General features: G+C 36.2%; 1 protein-coding gene and 2 long non-coding RNA genes across 5 annotated transcripts in view; 1 reads left to right on the forward strand and 2 right to left on the reverse strand.

The window, feature by feature from the left end:
- Window positions 1–26,066, forward strand: part of LOC141388840 (uncharacterized) — a 270,707-nt gene that overhangs the window by 164,695 nt on the left and 79,946 nt on the right. The gene's annotated exons all lie outside the window — the stretch shown is intronic.
- LOC141388843 (uncharacterized) overlaps window positions 1–26,066 on the reverse strand; it is a 79,021-nt gene that overhangs the window by 33,734 nt on the left and 19,221 nt on the right. The gene's annotated exons all lie outside the window — the stretch shown is intronic.
- LOC141388842 (uncharacterized) lies at window positions 5,230–16,755 on the reverse strand. 3 transcript variants are annotated; one of them, XR_012408947.1, is made up of 3 exons: window positions 15,876–16,755; window positions 15,285–15,647; window positions 5,230–6,139 (listed from the first exon to the last, which is right to left on the reverse strand). It is a non-coding gene; the product is annotated as an uncharacterized lncRNA (long non-coding RNA). The 3 variants fall into 3 exon arrangements; XR_012408945.1 differs by having other exon boundaries at window positions 15,831–16,755; XR_012408946.1 differs by having other exon boundaries at window positions 15,321–15,647; window positions 15,831–16,743.

A 26,066-nucleotide genomic window follows, 5' to 3' on the forward strand; every position in this document is an offset into this window, starting at 1 on the left:
GGACGGACGGACGGACTGACGGACGGACGGACAGACGGACATGGTCAAATCGACATAGAATTTTATGCTGATCAATAATATATATACTTTATAGGGTCTCCGACGAATATTTCGATGTGTTACAAACGGAATGACAAATTTAATTATACCCTCCATATGGTGGTGGGGTATAAAAATGGAAATTGGGAGCAAAACATTGGAGTCTTTTTCACAAAAGTTTAAACTATCTTCGTTTAAGTTTAGTTTAAAGTCTGTTCTTTTTCCTCCATCATATTATGTGGGGTAAATTAAGTTTGTCGTTTGTAGCTACTCGAAATAATAATTTTAGACCCTACAAACTTTATATATTCTTGATCCGCGTGCAATTCTATATCGATAAAGCCATGTCCGTCCATCTGTCCGTCTGTGAAAATCACTTTAGCGTCCAAACGGATTGAGGTATGTGGATGAAATTTTGGTAAACTCTATTGTCTGTACTTAAGACTTTTGGTATTGAAAACGGGGTATGTAGGTTCACTTTTTCGTTTAGCCCCCATACAAAGTGACGCGTCGTCGTTTTAAGAAATTGTAAGATATTTGTCCCATTTGACCACCGAATTGTTGTAACGACCCATATGGTCTCATTTGACCACAAAATCGGTTGTAATTTGGTATTTTGTGTTTCCAGAGGCTATGAAACAAGTTCTGGCTGGTGGAAAATTTCTTCTGGGGCAAAAGCCCTTGGTATGTATATACAGAAATTAGCATTCAGAAATTAGCATTATATTTCTTTGTTTGATGTTGACATGACATGGCTACCGTGAAATCTAATGAAGAATTTTTTCGTAGATCATTTCGACATTCTAACTAGCATCCTACACTAATAAAAGTACCACAAAAAGACATATTACTGTCATAGGAACGATTCCTTAGGACATGGAACCCATATAATCTTGTCTTAGCGGTCCTTTTTCACTTTTACTCGAACATTGCTCAGGCAACCCCATGTCTATGCATTTCAATACACACCTTTCTCAATAGCTTGATGTATAAGCTTTTTGGAGTCATCAAAAATATTGACCATAATTGGAACTCATTTTACTGAACACGTTAATGTTATTTTTATACCCTCCACCATAATATGGCATTTTCCACTCAACTAGCCCAATTGCTTAATCAAAGCACTCCTCATCCCGATAACATATCAGCGTAATGGCAAAGCATTGTCCACTCCATGCAAACAGCCGCAAAATCCATACTTGGATACCAGAGGCCTCCACCAAGGAATCCATGGTATGATCAGGAGTTTCGTGCTGCCACCGAAGAGAAAAATGCGGCATATAGAGCTACTTTACAATCCGAACAACGCGTAGCGCACGAGAGAGATGCAGGGAGAAAAGGAGAGAGGAGAAACGTCTTTTCCGCAGGAAAAAGAGAGACATGGAAAAGCGGGAGTGTGAAAAAATCGAGATGTACAGGAGCCAGAATGAATTCCGAAAATTCTACCAAAGAGTCAAGCATCAAACTGATGGCTTTGGTACAGGCACATCCTCCTGTAGGGACCAGCAAGGTAATTTGGTAACTGCTACAGATAGTGTACTCAGGATATGGAAAGAACTTTTTTCAAAACTGTTGGTATCCAATAGCAGCGAAGACGACGAAGATACCACAGTCCCAATCCCAGAAGATGGTATTGAATGTATACCGCCCAGCCAAGATGAGGTAAAGGCAGCAATAAATCGGCTGAAGAATAATAAGGCAGCAGGAGCCGATGGCTTACCAGCCGAGCTGTTCAAAACGGGAGGCGATACGCTGATAAGGTGTATTCATCAGCCATCTGGCAGGAAGAACGAGTACCCGACGATTGGAACCTGAGTATCCTGTGCCCCGTCCACAAGAAGGGAGATAAGACTGTATGCTCTAACTATAGGGACCATACCAATGCGGCTTTAGACCTGGCAAGTTCACCATTGACCAGATATTTACCCTGCGGCAAATCCTGGAGAAGACCCAAGAGATGCAGATCGACACCTAACACCTTTTTGTCGATTATAAAGCAGCCTTCGGCAGCCCGCTGCGTTCAAAGGTATTCCAAGCCAAGCCATATCCCCGCAAAGCTCATCCGGCTTTGCAAAATGACTTTAACTGACACGAGGTCCTCAGTTAAAATAGGAAAGAACCTCTCCGAAGAGTTTGGTACCAAAAGAGGTTTCAGACAAGGAGACAGCCTTTCGTGTGATCTCTTTAACATCCTTACTTGAAAAGGTTATACGAGAGGCAAACGTCAAAAGAAGTGGCACAATCTACACCAATAGTCACACTGTGTTATAGCTTGCGTGAAGCATGTGTTTGGTTGTTGATTTGTGGTTTACCCCCGGTAGATGAAACATATGCCCGTTGTCGTGTCCATTACATTAAAAAATTTCTAGGCAATATCAATGCAAAAATTCGTGGGGAGAATATTTTTGATTCAACAGTAGGGAATTCAGTCTTCGCAATGAAACAACAGCAGAGTCAAAAAAGTGACAGTTAGCAGTACCAGATTTAGGCATCTCAACATTTATAAGTGCATCTGGCTGTCACCAGACCAAAAAAAGAAATCCAACTGATCACGTTATGGTAGAACGGACACAAGACGGAGGTTGGACATTGGTAAGCTACAATCACAACAGATAGTCACAGTATACATATTGCACTCAACTGGTCCAATTGCTTATTGAAAACATTCTTTTTCCCGATAACATAACAATGCAGTGTCAAAGTATTACCCACTCTACTTGGATACCGGAAATCTCCACCCTACAATCAGGAGGAAAGGAGAAAGAGAAAACATCTCACAGGATAAAAGAGAGAAAGGGAAAAGCGGGAGTTTGAAAGAATCATGATGTACAGGAGCCAAAATAATGTCCGAAAATTCTAAAAAGATTAACCGATGCATTAAAAAAGATTCGAATTCGGTCTAGTAGTTGCTAAGGAATTCAAGGTCAAAGTTAACAATTTGAGTTTTTTCATATTTTGCATCAAAATATGAGTGTTTTTGAGTTTTCCAAAAAATTAAAAAAAATGAAAAAATGTTTTTAAAAAATAAAAAAATATTTTTTTCAATATTAAAAAATACTCCTTGGGTTTTCAAAAAACTCATATAACTCTTATAAAAACTCATATAAAAAAAAATTTCCATTTGTGTAAAAAATTTACAAATGTAATTCCAAAAAAATATGAAAAAAGTGTTGAACGGACGGAGTGGAACGGGTACAAAAGGAATTTCACTAAAATGTATTACCTGAGGAAAAATAAAATAACTCGCTTCGTATAACGCCATGGTAATTTATTGAAGCGGTTCTTAAAGCAACAATCCTACCTACCTAAAAAAAACAAAGATCACAATATCTGCTATAATTTGAAATTTGTAAGAATGACGTATTTTCCAAAAATTGCGAAAAAGGGTCGTGTTTACACCGCATTTCCCCAACTGGCAACCCTATTTCTATTTTTCAGTATTCCGAAATATTTCTATTCGGCATCCCTAATTGTACCTTGTATGCTCTCATTCTCTCTCTGAGTTTCCTTACTGAACTTACATTGTAATTTTCTTCATAATAAACACTTGTCAACTAAGCATCCTTGGTAAGTGGTCGTTCCTATTTCACACATTCAATAAAGAAGAACCATTATTGATCTTATTTCAAAATTCTAAACATTGCATTTTCTTTTCCTTTTTTTCCATTTCTATATTCCTTGGTGGATGAATCTTGAGGAAAATATATCCATTACTGAAATATTTTCGAGGCTCACAGCAAGAAACCAACCGCCCTTCATTTCTAGTGAGAACACCCACAATTGGCGTCTTCAGGTCGTCTTTAGGAGCACGCCACGCCCACAGCTTCCAATATTTTGACCTAGTTTTTTGATTTCCTTAGTTTCAATATGTTTACTGTCGAATCCCATTAATTGGGGTTTTGGCCAGGAATATCGACTTCTGAACCACTGTGCAGCAATAAACCGGCTGAATAATAAGGCAGCAGGAGCCGAGAGCTTACCCGCTAAGCAGTTCAAGACTGAGGGCGGCACACTGGTAAGGTGTATGTATCAGCTAGTTAGCATAATTTGGAAGGAAGAACGCGTATGATGGAAAAATGAACATCCTAAATCCTGGCTAAAAGTAAGGAAATAAGACTGTGTGTTCAAATTATAGAGGGATAAGTCAGCTCCCTATTGTATAAAAGCTAGTGTCTGCGACATATTGGGAGCCTATGGACAATGAAATAATTAGCTCATATAACTAGAGTTGTAAACCTGGCAAATACACCATTGGCCAGACATTTTTCTTTGCGCCAAATCCTGAAAAAAACAAGTAAAAAAGTGTCAGTCTTCTTTTCCGACAGATATATAACTTCAGCCAATGTGAAGTGAAACTTTCACCTACGGACAGATCGAATGTATTTAAGGTCTCTTCTGAATTTTGTGGCCCTTTTTGGGCATTTGAACTTGCCGACAAAACTGTGGATTAGGAATTAACTGCACTAAGACACAAATGTTGAACTTTTGTGGGGGTGGTACCCTTAGGGAGGACGGATATGGGCCATTTTAGAAGTTAAATTAAATGTTGACAAAATATTAGGAGATCCAAAGTTTGGACTAAATTGGTTGCCCCATTCAAGTGATAACGTCCTAGCATTTTAGTGACATTTTTTTAAATATTGGAAAAAGGTACCGGAAGTTGTGGACCGGTATTGCCCATGAAACTAAGTTTGGATATAAGATGACGCAGACCAAATGTTGGACCAAATCGGTTGAACAGTTCGAGAGTTATCGGCTCTCCAACCGCCACATATGGTTTTTTACACCTTTCGGGCTGTTTTCCTTAAGAAACATGGACTTGCCACCGTCGCACAGTGGTTCAGAATCGTTTTTCCTGGTCAAAATTCTGTAACTTTTGAACGGATAGAGATATGTTCATAATTCTTTTTTTGTTAGACAGATAACACCATCAGCTTTCAGACGAATTATAAGCGGTCAAGTTCGGTCTGGTGGAGAAATTCAAGGTGAATAATGTTATAGTTCTTATAACATTATGGGAATACAATTGTACACTTGGAAAGTACAATGTATTATACGCTTATAGGAACTTAGGTTCCGACGGGATGAACTTAGGTTCTTTTGGAATTTCGAAAGGACTTAGGCCCGAGAGAAATCTATTTACTTACGGTTCCTTTTGCTTCTGCAGTTATTAAAAAGGGATCAGAGTTCGGAAATTCAACTTACATCGTTTATTCAAAGATTATAATTGGGTATTCAATGGTGTGATCCGTGCTGTTGTTCGTGAGGATGGCAAAACCAGAAAGGAAGAAGAAACCTCATGCTGACTAATGGCAGCCTAATCAGAAAAGGAACAACAAAAGCACGGATAAAAATCGTATACAATGTTGCCACTTAAATTTACTAAATAGTGGTAAATTATTTCATAGTTGTATTCATTTAATTACATGGTGATTATGCTAATGGAAAAACAATTGATATGCAATGAAATTCAAGAACAAATAATTAGCAATTCAGAAAAGATAGATAATTAAATCTAGTTATTTAAAACTAATGCGAAAATACATATTATTCAATTTAAAGGTAAACTGCTCTCTACATCCTCCCGCCTCTTGACGATAGTCAATCTTCGAGTGTTCCGTTTAAACGTTTCAAGGCCATTATTGCCTGCTGAAGAAGCCTACGCTGCTTGAGCATTGTATTGGAACGCTGTACCACTATTGATAAATCTTCCCTCGGTTCTGGCCTTCGTGTTCTTTCTATGACTTGTCGAGCTTGTTGTCGTCTTGGCGAAGTCGTCACCCTATTATCCTCACGTCGACTTGTACCTGACCTTTCACTCAGGCTTCTTTGACCTTGCTGAATTTGCGCATATGTAAATGATTCCGTCGGAGGAAGATGAAGCAAAGTATGATGTTCGGATCCGCATTTTGCACACGCATCTTCGGAAGTGCACTCATATGTTTTATGTGATCGAGCGAGGCAGTTGAAGCAATAACCTAAGCGACGTACTTCTCTTCTTCTTGTCCCTATGTCCATTTCAAGGAATTGTCTACAAAAACGCAAGGAATGATAACGTTCGCAAATGAGGCATTTATGTACTCTTGGATTACGTGGCGGCCTGTTAAATAAACGAAATTAATTAGTTAATGCTGTGGTACGACAAAATATCACGGAAGTGAGTGTAAAAGAGTGTATAGAAAGATATGCGTGAAAATTTTGAAATGGAAATCATTTCTGAAACATGAGAATTAATGTTTGATTAGTGCTGATTGTTATCAGAGAAGAGAGGGCATAATCGTGTAATGTCTCTGGTTACAACACCTGTTGCAGTTCGAATATCTGCAACTCTCACCAAGCCGTCAACTCCATGATATACCTTTTTTATGCGACCTAGTTTCCACTCGCAAGGTGGTAACTGATCGTCCTTTACAACTACTAGTTGATCTTGTTTGACATTTTCCATGGGGGATTGCCATTTGTATCTACGCTGTAACTCTTTGATGTACTCATCTTTCCATCGGCGAGCAAATTGGTGCTGTTGGGTTTTAAGTTTTTCATATCTATCGGATAGAGTTAAATCATCGGAAAATGTTTCGGGTAAAGCCACGAGTGGTGCTCCTCTTAAAAAATGTCCTGGTGTAAGAGCTAATAAGTCGTGAGCATCGTCTGTCATTGGTGATAAAGGGCGTGAATTAAGAACTGCTTCAATGCGTGTGAGTAAAGTGTAAAATTCTTCAAATGTATATCTATGGTTTTGAGCAACTTTTTTAAAGTGTGACTTAAAGGATTTGACGCCTGCTTCCCACAGACCTCCCATGTGTGGTGCGTTTGGTGGGATAAACGACCACTGAAGTCCTTGGGGAGTATACTTTTTAATTACATCTTCGGCAGAATTATTTAGAAATTGTGCGAACTCGTATCGTAATTTTCTTTCTGCTCCGATGAAGTTCGTGCCATTATCTGACATTACCTTTAGAGGTAACCCTCGGCGCCCAACGAAGCGAACAAATGCTGATAAGAATGACTCGGAAGAGAGACTTGAACAAAGTTCCAAGTGAATTGCCTTCGTGCTGAAGCAAACAAATACGCAGACATAACTTTTCTGATATACGGCTTGTCTCACATTTGATGTCTTGGTAGAAAATGGACCAGCGAAGTCTAATCCGGTAAATGAAAAAGGAAGAGAAAATGTACTGCGCTCTGAGGGAAGAGCCGCCATAATTTGAGATTGTAATCTATGCTTGTATATGGTACACGCTTTGCAATTTCTAATACATTTTTTTATTGATGATCGCAATCGGGAGATATAGTATTCTTCGCGAATTGTTCTGAGCATCAAACTGTTTTCAGCGTGAAGTAAAAAGTTGTGAATAAAGGTAAGATACAATTTGCAATATTCAGAGTCTTTATGTATTATTATGGGATGACGTTCGTTGTATGATAGGTTTGAGTTGGTGATTCTTCCATTTGCTCGTATAATGCCTCGATTGTCAATAAATGGGTTCAAGGGAAACAGTGAACTTTTCTTGTGAACTGTATGAGATTGTGTAAGTCCTGAGTATTCCTTATTATAATGCAATTTTTGTGTTAATTGAATTGTTAAATATTTTATTTCAATGAATTCATCACGAGATATTGTGCGAGAGGAGTAAGTACAAATTTTTCGAGTGGATTTATAGAATCTAAATATATACGCAATAACTCTAATAGCCTTATCCCATCGAGAGAAACGTTTAAGTATATCTTCGTCATATGCTGTATTGTGAAATACTTCTATTTTGCGTGCTTCTGGTGGATTTTCGTTGACTTCAATTAGGTTGGGCCAATCTTCGGGGGAACTTTGCAGCCATTGCGGACCATGCCACCATAGGTAATTGTGTATGAGTTCGGATGGGGTACATCCGCGGGATCCCAGATCTGCTGGGTTATCGTGTGACCGCACATGGCGCCAGGGAGTGTTACCAACATTACGAATTATTTTTGCAACCCTATTAGCTACATATGTTTTCCAAGTGTGTGGGGGTTTGTCTAACCAGCTTAGCGTAATAGATGAATCGCTCCAGAGAAAAACTTCATAATTATGCAACGGCAAACTAGCAGTCATATGCTTAATCAATTGCGAAAGTAGTACGGCTGCGCAGAGCTCCAGGCGGGGTAGGCTTATAGGATCGATTGGAGCTACTTTAGTTTTGGATACTAGTAGTTGGGTATGAACGGAATTGCCTAGACTTACCCTGAGATAGACAGATGCACAGTAAGCCTTTTCAGAGGCATCGCAAAATCCGTGTATCTGAGAATCGCACGAGGGGGAGAAATTTATCCAACGAGGGATTTGGAACTGAGAAATTTCTGCTAGGGACGCAGAAAATTGGTTCCACTTTTGCAACGTGACTGACTTAACGTTCTCATCCCATTGTGTTCCTTCTATCCACAATTGTTGTAGCATGATTTTTGCCACTATTATGATAGGCGAGATCCAACCAGCTGGATCAAAAATTTTCGAAACAATGGATAAGATTTGCCTTTTCGTGATTGTGGTAGTTGGAGATGGGGCATCTACTTTGTAGGAGAAAATATCATGCATGGCATTCCATTGAACACCCAATGTTTTAGTGCCGCTAGTTTCATAAAACTTTAAGAATTTGGAATCCAAAATATTTTCTGTGGGGACTGAGTTAAGAATTTCGGGGTAGTTAGAGGTTATTTTTTTCAAAGGAAACCCTGCAGATTTTAACATTGCAATTAGTTGAGATAGAGAATCAATCGCAGCTTCTGGATTATGAGCTCCAGAGAGAACGTCATCGACGTACATTTCCTTTTTAATAATTTGAGTAGCTTGGGGATACAATTCCATGGAGTCTTGGGCCAATTGAAGTAAAGTTCTCATAGCAAGGTAAGGAGCGCAATTTACTCCAAATGTTACGGTTTTTAACGCATAATCTTTTATGGGGGAAGTAGGAGTGGGACGCCAGAGAATTCTTTGAAAATTAGAATCGTCGGGATGAACGAGTATCTGTCTATACATCTTCTCGATATCCCCATTAAATACATATTTGTAGAAACGCCAACGCAAAATTAATGTTAGTAAATCAGTTTGAAGGGTGGGACCTACGTGCAAAATGTCATTGAGAGAATTTCCAGAATGAGTCTTTTTGGATGCGTTAAACACAACACGAAGTTTCGTGCTAACACTCTGAGGTCTTATAACCGCATGATGTGGCAGGTAAAAAGAATCACAGGAACCTGAATTTAAAGTTTCTTCAGGGTTTGTGAGTTGCATATGGTCAAGGGATAAGTATTCCTTTAGGACATCGTTATAAGTGCATGCAATATCTGGTTTGTTTTTTAAAGATTGTTCCATTCGAATGTATTGAATTAAAGCCTGAGTTCTAGATGGGGAGATGGGGGAATCGACCTTATAATTCTCTTTAAAAGGTAGCCGAACGACATAACGACCCGTGGCATCTCGTGAGGTGGTTTTTAGGAATAGGGATTCACAATATTGATCGCTAGCAGACATTGGTTTCTTTTCTGGGATTTCTTCTTGTTCCCAAAATTTTCTAAGTTGATGAGAGAGGGACACGTCAGAATTCTCAGAAGTTTCGATAGAGAAAGAGGATACGGTTTGTGTTGGAACTGGGCCACTAATTACCCAACCGAATATTGTAGCTTGAGCGACCAACGAAGAGGCGATGTTCATAACACCATCTAATAAAAGTCTAGGAATTACATTACTTCCCAGTAGTAGATCGACATGACCAGGAGAGTGGAAATTTGGATCTGCTATGTCTAACTGATTTAATTCTTCAAATGAAAGGTCTGTTTTGGGAAGGAAAAAACTTGGTAGGAGACGTGTGATTTTATTTACAACGATAGCTTTCATCTCAATAACGCGATCGTGAAGATCAGAGAAGAGTGAGAAAGTGCACAATAAGTTAGAATTTGCCACGATTTGTCCACCTAAGCCTCTTATTTGGAAATTTTGTTTTTCTGTTGGTAGTAGAAGGCGCTGTTGCAAGCTTTTAGAAATGAACGACCTTTCTGATCCTTGATCTAAAAAGGCCCGGGCTTTAAAGGTATCGCCATTATGAAGGATGGTAACAATTGCGGTGGGCAACAGAGTGTTTTCTATCGAAGGACAATTTCTATTAGTGACTATGTGGGTGGAAGTTTGAACAGTTGATGAACTTTGAACATGAGAAGTGATTTGGGACGTGTCTTCAACTTCATCCACCATCGCGCTGGCAAAATTAGAATTCACAGTTGAATTTTGATACTTTTCTAGAGGTTTTGTATTAGGAAAGTGTAACAAGGTATGGTGGTTTCTTTTGCATTCCATGCAAACAAACTTACTCTTGCAATCTTTCCTTAAATGTTTATATGATAGGCAATTGAGACATATTTTATTCTGGGAAACATATTGATTTCTTTGTGCGGGATTCATTTCGAGAAATTTTGTACAGTTTTTTAAGGCATGGTCATCACCACAGAGTTTGCATTTAATTTGCATAATACCCTCGGTTTGAAAAGAGTGTATTTCTGGGACTTTCTTAGAAACGAGTCTTGAACCTTGAATACTGTCAAGCCTCTCGACAACTTCATACCTGTTTGTTAAAAATTCATTCATTTCTTCCCACTTGGGAAGATCTCTATGGGATTTAAGGGATTGCTCCCAAAGGGATAGGGTTTCATGGGGAAGTTTGGTCGAACACAAGTAAACAAGAATGGGATCCCAATCTTTAGTGCAAATATTTTGCGATTGAAGAGCTGCTAAACAATCGTTAATTGTTGTTTGTATTTTTTGTAACGATTCGCTGCTCTCTGAATTAATTGTTTTTAAGCTGAAGAGAGTCCGAAGTTGGTTGTCTACCAAAATTCTTTTATTTTCGTAGCGAGCTGTTAGCGCTTCCCACGCTAACTTGAAGTTATCACCACACAATTTATATTTTCTAACTATCCCCGCTGCTTGACCTTTAACTTTTAGACGGAGATGATAAAGCTTTTGTACCGAGGTTAGTTTTGGGTGTTCAATATATACCGCTGTGAACATATCGCGGAATGAGGGCCATTCCTCATATCCACCTTCAAATGTTTCGGTATCACAGGGTGGTACTTTAATAGAAGCGAAATTGTTGTCATATTCGGGATTTATGGAGATAGACTTATTCTCGGGAGGAACAACTAATGTCTTTTGAGCATCAAGAAGTTTAGCTTTGCATAGGTGAAAACTCTTAGTGCAAGTGGCATATTTTTCTTGTGCAGATTCTTTGAACTTATCATCGATATCTTCACTGTTATTTGTGAAAACTTTCCTATACGATTTTTGAAGATTTGACCATCTTTCATTGAGATCTTGCAGAACAACATCTAATGAAGAATCGGTGTGATCTGAAATGGGAATTTTATCAAGGGATGACGTGAACATGATCAGATCATCCGAGTCGAAAATAAACTCGCCTTGTAAATTTTCCATTTCGATTTCAAAATTATAAAAAAGTTTGGAGAACACGACTTTAATTCGTTGAAAATCCTCGATGTATAAGAAATTCGTTCTATATCAATATATTCTGAGCTATATATTGCAAACAAATCTTATACTCGTTGTAAATATGTGTGTTGAATAAAGGAGAAGTTCAAATAGTACACAGGCAATCGCTCTAATAAGAAACCGTAAACATAAACGAGAGCAGTAAAGACAAAGAGACCACTATTTTTTTTTTTTTTTTTTTTTAAAAATATGTATATTTTTTAAATGAAGGCAGGAGATATTGTTGTGTGAATTCTAATTTCTGACACAGAGAAAATAGATAGTTTTTTATTCGTTTCCAGGCAACGACAGACTATTTTTTAAGAGTAGGTTATTGAATGAGTTTACTTCCAAGTTTAAGAACGAGTTTTATGTTTAAACTGTACGAGAGCAGAGTTTAAAATGTTCAGTTGGTGAAAGCAGCGTTGTCAGTATTGGGGATTTTTCCCCAAATTGGGGAATTTTTATTTGAAATGGGGGAAAAAATTTCGACTTGGGGAATTGGGAAAATGTTGAGGAAATCTTAAAAATATTTGGGGATTTTTGGGGAATTTCTTTTTTGACTAATTACTTCAGATTATCTACAAGTTTGCTTTAATAATAAGTGTCAGATAAATTAAAAGGAACTTTGTGTTCCTTTTAAAATTTAAAGTGCGCCCAAAAACAAGAAAAAATTTAGAGCATATTCAAATCAACCAATCCGATTTGAGTAAATTTTATGTATACAGACTGTTTTGCTTGAAATGGAATGGAAGATGTAAAAACAAATCCCTGGTAATGCTAACTTTATTCCCTATTTTTCTTAAAGTAAGGTATTTAAAAAAGATGTAAGAACGGCCTTAATTTAAATTTTTAAACCGATGCACATTGCTAATATGCATTTTCACGATCGAAAACGACTCGGCATATTTACCATGAGGAGCCATGGATCTAGGCTTTAATTTTGACTTGTACTTTTTTTGAGTAAACAATTATTAAAGTTAAAAAGACCAGTGCCGAATATCTTAAACGCTGTTAATACAAATGCTGAAACCGATGCCTACAAATATGCAATTTCTTAAATGTACAAGCAATTTTAACCTAATATTGGCAGCAATTCACTGGGTCAACACAATTTTAGCTCTATAAAAACCTTTTTAGAACCAGTTGTCAACACAAAAATCTCCACGGATGTTTACGAATCGCAATGCAGAAAGTTAGCATTCGTAAATTGTAGATGGTATTAAATATGCTTTCCGTTCCAACAATTAATTCTTAAGTAGAAAGAGTCTTCTATTTTGAACCATATTCAGAAATAAAATGCAGCAGTTACTTGAATAAATAATCAATTTTCTAACAACTCCATTTGTTGTAGAAATTTTTTACCCACCTAATGCCTTGTTCAGACTGACGATGTTTTGCTCTCTATTCGTTGTTCGACCACAAATTACGATGTAATTACTTCATTTCCCATACAAAATATTGAGAACGAACAACGATTTGTGTACATTGTTCAATTTAAATTATTCTCAGAACGACGATAAAATATGTCCCATCTCTAACAAATGAGAGAATTTATCGAAATAAATTAAGTATGACAGGAAAAATACAAAATTTAAAAATTTATAAAAAACCCAAACATTTTTAAAAAAACTGCAGAATATGAATGAAAAGTAAACGGTTTAACGACTAGTATACATTCAAATCATAGCAAATTTTGTCTTCTCTTTCATTGCATTTACATTTCTTGTCCATCGTTTCAAATTCGCGTACAAATTTAGAAACGAAAATCAAATGCCTGCCGGAAAGTCTGTATACCAAAAAGTTATTTTGGCAGGTCTCTCTCTCTCGTTAATTTTTAAAATAGAAAAATTTGAAAATATACTGAAAACACCAAAATTGTGAGAAAAAATAGAAAACATGAATGAAACAAATATATGGTCTGTTCCTTTACTTTTGAAAGTGGTAAAACCGGCAAAAGTGGCAAAAGTTGTAATCTGCTTCCATATGAATTGTATGGTGTCTGAAGTAAAGGAACGCTTTTCGAGTAAAAAGTTGTAAAACTTGAAGATTCTTACACGTAAAGGAACAGAACTATAATTTAATATTAAATAGATATCTGAAAGAAGGACAAATATTTTTTCAGTTCATATCAATTAACTTTACTCGTCTTTTGGCTGAAACTTTCTTGAAAATCAGTAAACAAAAGCTATGAAAATATGAATCATGTTGCTATGAATGATGTACCATGTCGTTTGAACGGGTTAATTCGTGTACGTAATTATGAGAACGAATGACGTTATTCAAATGCTGGTATGAACATGGCATAAAGAAATGTTACAACTCTTTCATTATAACAATTTTCATAAATCCAATGAGACTAATGATTCTGAATCACTTGAAAGTGAAGTTTTCAATATCGTTAGTTTAATGCACTTATAAGTATATAGAATACTTTACAAGTTTGATGATATGAATTTCAATAGTAAAATAAAACTACTTTTGATTTTTTTGTAATTATTTGTTAAAAAATGTTTGGGGATTTTTTTGAGGAAATTCAATAAAATCTGGGGAATTTTGGGGAAAAGTCTTGGACAAGTTGGGGAAAAGAGGCTAAAAAATACTGGCAACGCTGGGTGAAAGTATGTGTTGAAAGATTTTAGGTTCAACTAATTGTTTACCAATCGTAAGATTGAATTTGCTTTTGAAAAATTGAGAATGATTGGGATTTTATTAAACTATTTAAAATGAACAGAGTGACACTGAAATTACTCCACATTCATAAAATTCAACATCTTATTTTTAGCTCAACTCTAAAATATTTCCAATAGTCTCCTTTCTTTAGTTTGGCAAATAAAGCGATAAAGAGTAGCGCCGAGTTAAATGTAAATAAGAGCTAACACACTGAGCATCAAAGAGATTGCTTTGACATCAGACTCTCTTAAAAATTATAAGAAATTTTTAACTATTCATGAATGTGTTTGCAAATTTTAGCGTCGCTTTGTAAATAAATAAATTAGATCAAATACTCACGAAACCCAAAAAAATTTCAATTGTAAAGCGTCTCTCCCTTTACAGATAAAGAAAAGAGCTAGATAAAGTGTAGAGTTGTAAATAAAGCTCTTGTTGACAAAAGCATTAGATGATAAAGTTTAAGTTTCCTTTATCTCTTTTTGTTTTGGTTTAAAACCTAGCTTTGAAGTTTGAGTAAATTTGTTCCTTTTTACAACAAGGTTTCAAAGTTGTTTTCCGGAAAAGTAAATATTTATCATAAATTATATTTTGGGTAATCTTATAGTTCAGTTTGATTTTTTTTTGTAGTGTGATCAGCTTTTATAATGCTTCATACGATGAAAGACTCATACTCCAATTTGATAGCTTTCAATATAAATTTTATCTAAGAGGAGATAAACGTATTTTTTTTTAAAGATGTCGCTTTGGTATGCAGATATTTATTACTTTTGGAAAGAGATAAACGCTTTGGTATGAGGATGTCTATTACTTTGGTAAGAGATTACCTTGTTTTCATAAAATCGAGACAATCCGTGTGATGTCAATTGATTTTTTTTTTTTTTTTTTTTTTTTAAGTTGTTTATCAATTGAATTGGTAAAAGGTAGATCAAAAGGTTTTCACCTTTGATATGTTGGTGTTATATATAAGTGAAACTGGTATACCAGTATAACAGTTGCAGTCGGAAATAAATGATGTTGTTTTGCGTTGGAAATAGTGTAACGAGTTAAGTAAATTTGGACTTACAGTTCTCCTTGTGCAATAATCGCCGTTGTTTGTTACCTTGTGTTTGTCCTCCAAATTTAAACGGTGATAATGACCCTTGGTTTATATACAATGTTTACTGGATGGTAGCTCAATGTAGAACGTTCCAAATGTTTTGCTACTTGCAGATATTGATGGTTGGTAATGATGATAGATGGCGTTGACGATCCGTGTTTTGGTGGATTTAATAGATGTTGACTTTCAAGTGCTTTGGTTTGGTTTGGAGACAAACTATCATTTACGAGTAGATGTTGTTTAAAATTTGATACGGGTACTTTGTAGTTATCTTAGCTGTTACAAGCTTTTTCCTGATGTTGTGTTCCTGAAAGCTCTCTTTGGTATTTTCTAAAATGATGAACATTAGAGAAAACTTTTATATTTTGCAGAAAGAATAGTTATTGCTTTTGCAGAAAATGTGCAATTGAATTGCTATAAATTTTCTACAATTTTCACGGCAGGAGACTCAAAAGCAAAACTATGCTGTCTTATTTTGTATTCAAATTGGAAAAATTAAGTACTGGTACTCACTCAACGAATTTCTATTTGATTTTAGATATGGCAGAGAACCTTTACCTCTAGTGCTTTGTAGCATGAATTTGAGCACCGAATTCCCTTTTATTGTTGGACTTTGTTCCCAGAAGTGGATCTTCCTCAGCTTGCAATGGATTGTTGAATTTGTTGTCGAAACAAAGGAGAGATTTTCTGGTGGTGTTGGCAAGCACAATATTTCGTTGATGTTTTGTTTTTTCTAATTTGAAGTGGTGATTTGTTTTGTTTCAGCGAACAGGTTGTAGAGGAGAGGCAGTTAAGGCGGAGAAGGAATTTGCTAGCACCTTGCAGCGACACAAACACTGATTACCTCCGGTTGACAAACAGCATATGTCTATTGAAGGCCTTTCTCTTCGATTTGCACCAGAGAGATTATTGGAGACTTTTTGGTGGTTTCCACAGGCCGAATGCCGTGCACCTCAACAGCAATTGGCGGACTGGATACACAAATACTTGTCGACGTGGCGCGGTGGTGGCGGAAAGGCGAAAGCTCCAAATAAATCTCGATGAGAACACTAACCGATTTTGTTTTCTTTTCTTTAATTTGCTCTAGAGAAATGGTTTTGACTGTTTTTGGTGGTTACTGCAGGCCGTCTGTGGAGGAGTTAACCAAGTGTTTAATATCTTTTGTGTCAACAGAAAATGGTGGAAGATGGAAAAAGGATTCAGACGACTTTAGTATAGAGATTTACTTGATTTACTCGACGTAATTTATTGATTGAAATAACAGCTTACAGGCAATAAATACCAAATCGTACTTGTCGCCGGTGGCGGAATAGTGGATCTCTTGCTACCGCTGTTGAAAATGAGCGCTCGTAACCACACTTGTTGATTTGTCTGTTCCTAACTGTGTTTACAGTATAAAATTTTTGGTGATATGGCAGCTGGATTTATTTCCTGTCCACTTGAAAGATTGATTGAAATTTTTATTAATATGCTCCTAAAGGTGCTTCCGTGTGCTTCTTCTTATTTTCTCATAAGCATGTGGCTTTTTACGCCCTTTATATTTTGCTTTCCTTCGGACGCAAAAAAGTAATATGCAATTTACTGAGTTCAGTAGAAGAAAATTCGCAGTATAGAAAACGCAGTAAAATTTCAATATAAGTTATGAGTTTTTTTTTTTCACACATTGAGAAAAAATAACAATTCTTTAAATTTTAATCAATTTGTTGCGATTTTCGCTTCTTTCTTTTCCTCGTTTGAACAAATGCACAAATGCAAGTGTCAAAATGCAAATCAATCACAATAACATCGATCGTGTTACCGGACTATCACAAGTATGAAATTTATAAGAGAATGATGATAATTTGTTTGACGATAAATCGTCTGTCGACAATTTGACAAATTAATTGTAAGTCAATTAATTTTATTTTATTTTGTTGGAAATTCGAGTGAAATATAAATTTATAGGTTGGTTTCAGTAAATTCTCGAAGGACCATGAATAATGTTATAGTTCTTATAACATTATGGGAATACAATTGTACACTTGGAAAGTACAATGTATTATACGCTTATAGGAACTTAGGTTCCGACGGGATGAACTTAGGTTCTTTTGGAATTTCGAAAGGACTTAGGCCCGAGAGAAATCTATTTACTTACGGTTCCTTTTGCTTCTGCAGTTATTAAAAAGGGATCAGAGTTCGGAAATTCAACTTACATCGTTTATTCAAAGATTATAATTGGGTATTCAATGGTGTGATCCGTGCTGTTGTTCGTGAGGATGGCAAAACCAGAAAGGAAGAAGAAACCTCATGCTGACTAATGGCAGCCTAATCAGAAAAGGAACAACAAAAGCACGGATAAAAATCGTATACAATGTTGCCACTTAAATTTACTAAATAGTGGTAAATTATTTCATAGTTGTATTCATTTAATTACATGGTGATTATGCTAATGGAAAAACAATTGATATGCAATGAAATTCAAGAACAAATAATTAGCAATTCAGAAAAGATAGATAATTAAATCTAGTTATTTAAAACTAATGCGAAAATACATATTATTCAATTTAAAGGTAAACTGCTCTCTACACAAGGTCAAAGTTAAACTTTTGAGTTTTTTTTTTAACTATTTTTCATCAAAATATGAGTGTTTTTGTGGTTTTTATATCTTCCTATGTATTAAAGATGGTCAAACACCAACAAATAAACAAAACAATTACCAAAAAAAACTAAAAAAAAATTGAAAAAATGTCGAAAAATTTTTTTCAAAAATTTGTAAAAAAAAAATTAAAAAAAATTAAATTTTTTCAAAAAATAAAAAAATTCTCCTTGGGTTTTAATAAAACTTATATAACTTGTATAAAAACTCATATACTCAAAAAAGTTGTAATTTGTGTCACAAAAACTTTAATTAATATAGAAACAGTATAGAAAAACACACACTTTTACCCATGTAATTTCAATAAATTGAAAAAAGTGTTAAACGGACGGAACGGGACGGGCACACAAGTATATATGGGCTGGAAGAGGAGACCCTCGGGCATCTTTCTGTGGAAACAGAACTTTGTTCCATGTTGTTCCACAAAAGTTCTAGTCCACTAAATTTGGAATTTCATAAAATTTAGTACCCGAGGAAAAATAAAATAGATCATGTTGTGGAAACGCTACGGTAATTTACTACAACGATTTTTAAAGGCTACAATCCTACCTATCTTACAAAAAAAAAACAATGAACACAATAACTGTTATAGTTTCAGAGAAATAGCTTCGTCTTTGGAAAATGCTCGTCTTTAGGGACACGCCACGCGTCTTTAGGGACACGCCACGCCCACACCTTCCAATATTTGGGCCTAATTTTTTGGTTTCCTTAGTTTCAATATGTTTACTATCGAATCCCATATAGAAATTAAATATCTTTGACAAAACAAAATTTTGATTTTTGGCCAGGAAAATCGATTCCTGAACCATTGGGCGTCGTAATGGAGGTAGCGAATGCAAATCGCTTCAACAAAAATCAAAGTGATGCGAGAGCAGGTCTTAAAGTGAACTTATCCGAAATTTTGTGTCAGAGGTACCAGAAGGAGTAGACAAATATAATCCATATTCGAACGTGATCTATATTTGGTAGATATATTAGGATGTGCAAAGTGTGGATTACATCGGTCACTCCCTTCAAAAGTTATCGTGCGAACATTTTTCAACTTTTGTGGGGCAGGTACCTGAAGGAGTGGACCGATATGGCTTATCTTCGAAATTAAACTATGTTTGGACAAAATATTACGAAGGCCAAATTTTGGACCGAATCTGCAGATCCGTTCGAGAGGTATTTTGCGCTCCAAACACTACACACGGTGTCATAGGGGGTCTTTGTAACTTTTAGGCTATTTTCTCAGGAAGTATGGACTTGCCCCTGATAAAACTTGTACCGTCGTATGGGGGGGCAGTGAATACAAGTTGTTGCAACAAAAATCAAAGCGATTCGAGAGCAGGTCCTAAACTGAACTTTTCCGTAATTTTGTGTGGGAGGTACCCGAAGACGCGGACCGATTGAGTCCATATTTGAACCTCATCTAAGTTTGGTAGAAATATCACGATGTGCAAAGTATGGACCATGTCGCTTATTCCCTTCAAGAGTTATCGTGCCCACAAATTTTCCGAACATGTTCGAACTTTTGTAGGGGAGGTACCGGAAGGAGTGGACCAATATAACCCATCTTCGAAATTAATATAAGTTTGGACAAAATATTGCGATAGCCAACTTTTGGACCAAATCGGTTCATCCGTTCGAGAGTTATCGTGCGCACCAGCCAGACAGACAGACAGACGGACGGACATTGCTAAATCGACTCCAAATTGTCTGAAACACCAAAAACCATTATTTCGAAGAGGCACATTTTGTCCGTATGAAAGTGTATGTATATACACTCGTTACCATAAATGCTGAGGGTAGATTGATATTTTAGTACAACCAGTGGTTATTAACCATCTATATAAACGTATCTAGCGGCTTTAGTTATTAAAAGATTTTAGGGACAATTTCCAACCGAATTATCTGTAATTTGGCATATCGAATTTCCTATGGACGGATGGAATTTGGAATTTGGCATATCAAGCCCCAAAAGTACCAAAAATTCCTATATCTTTTCGGCAACTTCAGACTTTCTAAAAAATCTGAAAACTCTAAATTATGAATTCTGGTATTTGGCCAGCCCATAGGTGAAAAGTCCCAATTTGAAGCCGAAGGTCTGCCTGATACTTTTTACGCTTTGAATTGCTTGTCAAGTCTACTGGATATTTTCGACAGCGATACCAACAATTTGATTTTCACTCCGTTTCATTGTGAGCACGCGTTAGCATATTCTATTTCGAACTCTTCCAAATTTGCTGTTCCCATTGGTATATTCCGAGAGTGTGAAGACAATGTAATAAATATTGGAAATTGCTTCGCCACTGACAATTAATGCCGTTTCCTGGCATATATACTTTTTAAATTTGTAATTATATCAAGGAACTTAGTTTTTATTTAATGTTTTTAAAATGTTCTATAATAACTCAAATAAATCACGAATATATATCTCAATTATTCATTATACTTCAACAAATTGTTAAATATCCTACAAAACAACATTCCGAACACATTCATTCGGCATACCAAATGTCATTAAATTTAACAACTTTAATTTGCATGCTTTCACACATTACTCTTTCAACATTAAGACCACAAGCAAAAAAACACACACAAAACGAAAATAAATCCTAAATAACCGTAAAAGTATATAGCGTGAAAATATTTCACACAACTGGATTAGGTGTTGCATGTTTTAGCGAAAATTATGCTAATTTGGTTGTCGAAAGAAGAACATTTGTTAAGTCGAACAGCAAACCAACCCCTCTTTTAGCAAACAATACCAAATTGCTGGATGTACACCACGACGTATGAGTAATGCCGTTTGAGAGGTATACCCACCGACATCCAACATGTACGTTGTCGAAAGTCTTGTTTGTACGTGTGTGTGTTAACTGAAATCATTGTTATATTATGCTTTAGAAGATTGGTAGAGGAGTGGGGAGGTATTTCAAAGAGTCTGACAAGGCACATCTGTGGGTATGAAACGCACGAAAGCAAAGGAAGTCAAATGTTGTACGTGAGTTATTGTGAACATGTCTTTGTGTCAGACCATGAAGTGATTTATCAAAATGAAAGTTTCGGAGCAGCAACTGTTACAATATTTCGTTTGGGAATTCCCTGGTTGACGTTGAAGGAACACATTTATTTGTAATTTCAATAAATGTTATTGCGGAATAGGATTGAGGGAGGGAAAAAGATACAAAAAAATTGGTGTTGATTGAAATAAGTTGCTAACTAAAGAGTACTTTTATAATTACAAATACACACATGGAAATAATATATTCGAAGTTGCACTAAAGAAAATATTTAAGAAACCAACTCAAATATCATTAATAATAATTTGTTGAAAATCTTTTGTTGGAAGATGTAACAGAATGATGACTTTTCGACATTTTTTTCTGAAAAAAATGTTCCTGTAGCATGAATGAACTTTTACTTACTTCGCCCGCAACTAATCAATTTCATATCCACTTTAAAATATTTTGTTGTTATTCAAACAATTGAATTGCAACAAATATGGACTCGAGCTGAAATAAACACAAAGATGTTAATAAAATAAGGTTTATTTATATATTGAAAAAGGCCACCACGCACCAACCACTTTGAAATGTGAAAAAAATTTTATTTTGTATATAAATTTTATTTTTTATTACAGTGTTTTGTTTAATATTTTGCGAATTTTTCAGATTTGGATGGCAATACCTGAATATGAAATCAAAAACCATTCAGGTCCATTTTTTCCAACGAAAACTAAATGCCAAATTTTAAACATCTCGGTTCTATATTGAAGCTACAGCCTTAAAAAAACCGAAGATCCGGTGGTACCCTTCTACGGGGGCTATATGAAGACGTAGACCTATAAGGACAAATTTTGGGTTAAAAGTTTTATACCACCAACGAAGACTAAATCCCAAATTGCGGTGGAAACTTGAGACCACAACCTTCAAAATACCGAAAATCGAAATACCAAATTTCAGCCATTGTGGTGGAATATTTTCAGGTGGAAATTTCAGTCATTATATAAAATTAATTATAAACATTTCAGTCATTTCGGTGAGATAGTGCGACCACAACCCTCAACAAATCGAGAGGTACTGGTTTATGAAGGCTATATGAAGGTGAGAACCTATACCGACAAATTTCATGTGGAAGTTTTTTACCCCTAACGAAAACTAAATACCAAATTTCAACCAATTCGGTGGGATATTGAGGCCACAACCTTTCAAATACCGAAAATCGCGAGGTTCTTCGGCGGCTGTAACAAAACGTGGACCGATATAGACCATTTTCAATACCGAATATCCTAGGAGTAGTTGTGCAATCGTGGGTTCGGTTCCCCGGCCAGGCAACATAAAATTTTCAACGGTGGCAACCAAACCCCTCAGTAATGTAGGCGACATTTCCTGAGTATTTCAGTCATGTAAAACTTCTCTACAAGTGGTGTCTTAAGACACGCCGTTCGGAATCGGCGATAAACAGTAGGTGCCATATCATTAAGCTAATATGAATCGGGGTGCACTCATTGATATGAAAGATGTCTCCCTTGCCCGCCTGGGATGTTTGTGGAACAATTATATACCGAACTATAAAGCTCTATCTTCAATACTGCAAGCTGTATCTTGATTTCAACAGACAGACGGACATGGTTATATCAACTTATGCGTACTTTGTAGGTTGGCGAATTTTTCGATGTGTCAGAAAGGATTTTAATGTCAAAATTGGAAAGGAAAATATGAAACATCTGATAATGCCAAAAACATGGTGGGTAGCTGTACCAGATTTAATCATCTCGAAATCTATGTTATCTCCAGACAAAAAAAAAGACAAGAAATCAAATTGATAACATTATGATAGGTGGAAGATATTTATCGGATCACCACCTCGTTGCCTCAAAGATACGTATCCGATAAAACGTAGCAAATAAGGTACGAACAAACACAACACAGAAATTGAACCTCGGTAAGCTGCAACAAATAGCTACAACATATTCCACTCAACAGACCCAATTGATTAATAAGTACTTCTCGTTCCGATAACATGTCAGTACATTATTGCCCACCAAGGAACCTAGGGTATGACAAGGAGTGTCGTGCTGCATCCGAATAGAAGTATGCGGCATATTGGGCTACTCTACGATCGGTAATGAGTGTATACTACCTGCCCGAAATGAGGTAAAAACAGTAATAAACCAACTGAAGAATAACAGGGCAGCAGGAGTAGAGCTGTTCAAGACCGGAATCGACAACCTGATAAGCAGTATGCATAAGCTAGTTAGCACCATCTGACAGGAAGAATGCATAGCCGATGATTTTGGACCAAATCGATTAATGCGTTCGAGAGTTATCGTGCGCTCCAGCCAGCCAGAGAGACGGACGGACATTGCTAAATTGACTCCAAATTGTCTGAAACGGATTTCGCCTAAACATACTTGGGGTCTAAAACTATTATATCGATGAGACACATTTTGCCTGTCGTTAGCATAAATGCTGAGGGTATAAACATATAAGTATTTATTATTACGAAAAAGGGAATTAAGTAAGTTTTTGGAAATAAGAAAAAACAACGGCGAAATCGGATAAAAAGTAGATATTTTCTATAGTTTTATCGACCTTTGGATATTTTTTATTGTTTTTAAGACTTCTGTCTTATTGGGCTATAAGGTCCTTTTTGTCAATGAAAAACAAATAAAAATTACTTATTTCAGTTTTATGTCCGAAGTTTCGTTCGGATTTTTCTAACTTCTTCAGGGATAAGTTTTTATTTATAAGTAATTTCTCGTCACTTCTACATTTAAATATTAATAATGTAGGTAAAAACAACACAAACAATTAAATATATAAATAAATGCAAAAATAATCAAAAATTAAAATAAAATATCACAGTGGTCCTTAATTCTCGTAATCACAGAGGGTTAAATATGACTGCAGATGAGTTATGAAATTTTTATTTGTTATTGGAACCACAGTGCGAATGATTTTTATTATAATATTTCTAATTAATAACAATCATACGCACTGTGGTTCTAATCTTAAGCCATTTGTTTGTTTGAAAGATAATACTGTACAACAAAAATCTCTTTTTTCAAAATTATGGAAAACCGAGTAGGTTATGAAAGTAGAGCTAAAAATATAGGACACATGTCGGCGTTCCTTAAGGTTACATCGGGTGGGAAAGTTCCCTACATATCTTGGATTTAAGATGAATTTTATAGGTCTCAGAATACACCAAATCTGTAAGTCTTATGTAAACGCCAAGAAGCTCTAACAATTAAAACCACGTTTTTGGGTTAAAGTCTTACCTCATCTGAGTTTATTCCAAATTGTCCCACAACACATAATTTTAGAGGGATGACGTCAAAGACAAATACATATGAGGCACTCAGTACCAAAACGGCCTAACCCACATGTTCAACAAAATCAAACTGACTATAAAGATCTTACCGGAACCGTTTGCTATAAATATTTAACAAAAAAACTCTCTATTTCATTGTACAACACTGGGTTATACTACCTACTAATACAATGCAATTCAGAATTTTTTAGTATTTATTTCAAAAGGTTCCTGTGAGATCTTTACAGCCCGTTTGATTTTTTTTAAATGTGGGTCAGGCCGTTTTTGCGCTGAGCGACGCATATATTCTTTGTCAAATTTAAAAACGCCGATGCACGTGTCTCATATTTTTAGCCCTACTTTCATAATATGCTCAGTTTCCCTTGTCATTTTTATACCTTCCACCATAATATGAAGGGTATAATTAAACTTGTCACTTCGTTTGTAACACATCGAAATATTCGTCGGAGACCCTATAAAGTACAGATATTCTTGATCACCATAAAATTCTAAGACGATATAACCTGTTTCTTCGACAAAAAAAATTACCGTGCCGCGACTATTCCGCTTTAGCAACGTATGACGGTCAATTCTTAGTTGTACACCACAATTTGTTTGTCTATGGAGAAATTCGAAAAATGAACAAGAGAAGACGAATCATTGGGCACCATGACAGCGTGTCACATTGATTCAAACCAATTCATTTTTTACCGGACAAAACGTGAATTGATAGGTCATCCGCCGTACAGCCGTGACTTGGCACCCAATTACTTCATTTTATTCCCACACATCAAGAAAAACAGGCGTGGTCAACGATTTTCGTCGCCAAAAGAAGCTGTTGAAGCGTTCGTTAGGGGTATGAAACTTTACACCTGAAATTTGTCCGCATGGGTCCACGTCTTCATATAGCCCCCATAGACCGATACCTCCGGATTTCTGGTATTTTGAAGGTTGTGGCCTCAATATCCCTCCGAAATGGCTGAAATTTGATATTAAGTCTTCTTTGGGGGTATAAAACTTTCCATCTGAAATTTCTCGGTAGAGGTTCACGTCTTCATATAGCCCCCATAGAACGGTACCTCCCGATTTCCGGTATTTTCAAGGTTGTGGCCTCAATATCTCTCCGAAATGGGTGAAATTTGGTATTAAGTCTTCCCTGGAGGTATAAAACTTTCCACCTGCCCAGTCCCAAAATTTGACATGAATCGGATCAAAAATGGGGGGTTTCATAAAATTCAACTGTCTAGTGATTTGAAACTTTCAACAACGGATAAATCGAATACTAGGAGTTTCAGAATTGTGTGGACCATCAGGGACAATTGAACTTGCGATCTTTTGGACCAACATGCCAGGAAGCATGGACTTGCCCACGAAATATCGCTAACAGGACCATAAGAAGAAGCAATGGTATAATTTTCCAAGGGATCTGCACTTAAACAAAAATGTTGAACTTTTGTGGGGGGAAGTGCCATAAGGTGAAGACCGATATGAATCATTTTCGAAATTTAACTACATTAGGGCAAAATATTAGAAGATCCAAATTTGTAACAAATTGGTTGCTCCGTTCAACAGATATAGCGTGCACCACTTTAGTGTATTTTTTTTAATTTGAAGCATTGTGGCGTTTTTTTATTGGCATAGCGTTTGCAATTTTGTTTTTTCAAAATAGTCTGACTTAATCCCATTGTTGTTGTTTTAATATTTTAAAACAACTATTTTATTAGTGGAAAAGATTTGGCATTGTTCGCCAAGGGGTAAGGCAGGGAATACTATAGTTTCGATCCAGGCCACTGGAGCTCATCAGTTCCCTTGTT

This window comes from Musca autumnalis, unplaced genomic scaffold, assembly GCF_047663935.1.
Source record: "Musca autumnalis isolate F117 unplaced genomic scaffold, ASM4766393v1 scaffold_1, whole genome shotgun sequence".
Classification (NCBI taxonomy): Eukaryota; Metazoa; Arthropoda; class Insecta; order Diptera; family Muscidae; genus Musca; species Musca autumnalis.